The following is a 3,098-nucleotide window of genomic DNA, read 5'->3' as shown; positions in this document are numbered from 1 at the left end:
TTTAGTTTTTTATAAAATTATCTAAGTTTCAATTAGCGTTAGCTATGAAAAGTCAGAATCAGAATCAGAATCGAGATCAGAATCAAAATCAGAATCAAAATCAGAATCTAAATAAGAATCAAAATTAAAATCAGAATCGAAATCAAAATAAAAATCAAAATCAAAATCAAATAAAATTATTTGTGTATCATAAAGGTTTAACTTTATAAGAATTTATTGAAAATAATTATAATCTTGTTCACAATGTTGTACGTACATAATAATCAAAAACACATTTAAATAATCAAATTTCTAAGTTACTTTTACAAATAAATTAGGCCAAATGTTTAATGTATTAATAAGCAATTAGGCATTTATTGTTTCCTCTGAAAAATTACATTTTTACCTAATTTGATTTGATTTGATTATTTAAATGTATTTTTGATAATTATTTACATACAACATTTTCAAAATATTATCCTTCAATAATTGTAAACATTATAATTAATAACTATTTTCAATAAATTCTTATATAAATCTTTTTATGATACAAATATAATAGGGTATTCGTTAAAAAGATTGCAATTAAAAACAAAATACAATTAATTTTATTTTTTTTAAATTTGTACTGTTTACATAAAAGTTGTAATTGCCTTCATGTTAAATTATTCATGTTATATTCATATACTACTTGTTTAATTATTCATGTTATATTCATATTCTTCTTGTTCATTTATTCATGTTATATTCATATTCTACTTGTTCAATTATTCATGTTATATTCATATTCTACTTGTTCATTTATTCATGTTATATTCATAATCTACATGTTCAATTATTCATGACTAAATTTGGTCAGTATTTTATAAACTTCAAAACCAGCTCGATTTTAATTTTAATTTTGATTTTGATTTTGATTTTGATTAGCGAAATTAGCAAAATCGTAATTGCTGTTAATCCAATGATTTCTGTTCAGAATTAAAAAAATATACATATATACTTAGAAAGTATGAATTGTGAAATGAAATTTATACTTGTATTCTTAAAATTATCATTATTAATTGTGAGTTTTCTACAAAAGTGACTTGCGCATTTCAACTGCAGGAAAAGGTGTTGGAATTATCAACGCTAAACACAATGAAACCAACAAAAACGACAATATCTTCGACATTATTTATCAGATGAAGGCTTAAGGGTTAGGGATTTTAACGTTTTCATTTTTCAGAAAAACTATCGTTTCGTTATGAAAACGACGCCGAAAAATCGAAAACGAAACGAAAAAGTTTTTTTTTAAAAGTTCGTTTTTTAAAAATGATCGTTTTTAAAACGGTCGTTTTTCAAGACGCTCGATAACGACGAACCTTCGTTAACGATCGTTAACAACGACCCTTCGTTAAAGATCGTTAACGACAACCCTTCATTAACGATCGTTAACGAAAACCCCTTCATTAACGATCGTTAACAAAGAGAAGAAACCGACCTGAAGGGCATCTGTACTTATCATTGAGTAGTTCTTAAAATAATATCAAGGAGTTTTAACTCCCCCACAACTGTTAAACTTCAAAAAAGTTGCATGTAATTTTTTTCCAAAAACGACCGTTTACATACAGTTCTTCGTTTCGTTAACATAATTGTCAATAATCGTATAAAAAACGGTCGCAAATCGTTTTAATAAAAACGATCGTTTTCTAAAACGATCGCTATTTGTTTTCTAAAAGTTCAAAACGAGTGGGTCGTTTTTAAAAACGATCGTTTTTTTTCGAAAACGAAACGATCGTTTTTGAAAACGAAACAAAAAACGATCGGTTAACGATCGTTTAACGATCGTTTACAAAAACGATTAACAACCCTATGTACAATTTGAAAATCCAAGCTTAAAAATTTGCATTCAAGTTTAAGTCCAACAAATATGAAATATTTGTTCACACAGGTCATTACCAAATCTTTCAAGTATCTCATTTCCTATTGATATATTACAACTGTTGGGGTCAAAGTGCATATTTCTATTTCTAAATAATATTTATTTCTAATACATTTAAAGTGTTAACTGCGTTAACGTTGGTAGCTTTTAAGGAATTTCTTGTTAAATCGCGCCCTCATGCAAACTATAAGTTTATAAAAGAATGTAAAGCATGTGAAAACGTGAAAAAGTCGTATTTTTTTAACAGAAAGCGCGCGCGTGCACATTTTCTCCAATTTATTTGAAATTGCATTTTGCAGTTACAATACATATTGGTGAGTTTGCATGCAGGAAATCAGCGTCCTCCGACAATGCTAAGTTCGTTAAACCACTGTTTAAATTTTTCGGAGAGTAATACGACTGATGCCCCCCTCCCTCTTATAATGATATATTTTTAATTAAAGGCTTAAGACGTTTAAATAGTGGTTTAATCCCAAATTCAGTTAAACAAATAGATGTTTCAGCCTGGGTATACTATCAGGGAATCCGTACCTATGGAATTTAATCTGTGTTATGAGCTTAGTTCATATTTTCGCCGCTAGGTGTCTCAGAGTTAAGTTTCTTTAATCAAAATATCCTGAAATTTTGCATATTTTCGGCAAGTAATTAAAAGCTACTTTGTAATCATACATATGCAATATATTGAGCTTAAAGCATGTTAAAATGTTTAAAGATTTGTGATATGGTCTTGAAAATACAGGGCTTTTAAAACATATATCCGTAAAATATCCCTAGACATGACTACATATAAAACTATACACATCTTTGATGAGTTTTTATGCGTAGCATATTAAACAAGCCGACTTATATTTTTATAAGTTTAGATTAGTCCCTGGACTGATTGGAAATCAAAAAAATTTTCTGTCCAAGTGTCAGGATCAATATCAGTTCCTAAAAAATACCAACCACCCCCCATCCCCCTCATGAATTATGTTTTTAAAAAACTAATAATATTTAGACACCCCCCGCCTCCCCCTCCTCTTTCATATCAATCCTGAAATTTAGTCTTCCAATATATAACTAAGGAACCTAGCTTAGCTAGTGCACCTCCATCTAGATTATAAACTGAGGAACCTAGGTTAGCTAGTGTACCTCCATCTAGATTATATAACTGAGGAACCTAGTTTAGCTAGTGCACCTCCATCTAGATTATATAACT

The sequence above is a fragment of the Eurytemora carolleeae genome, unplaced genomic scaffold, assembly GCF_000591075.1.
Source record: "Eurytemora carolleeae unplaced genomic scaffold, Eaff_2.0 scaffold592, whole genome shotgun sequence".
NCBI lineage: Eukaryota > Metazoa > Arthropoda > Copepoda > Calanoida > Temoridae > Eurytemora > Eurytemora carolleeae.
Note: the sequence above shows the minus strand (reverse complement) of the source record.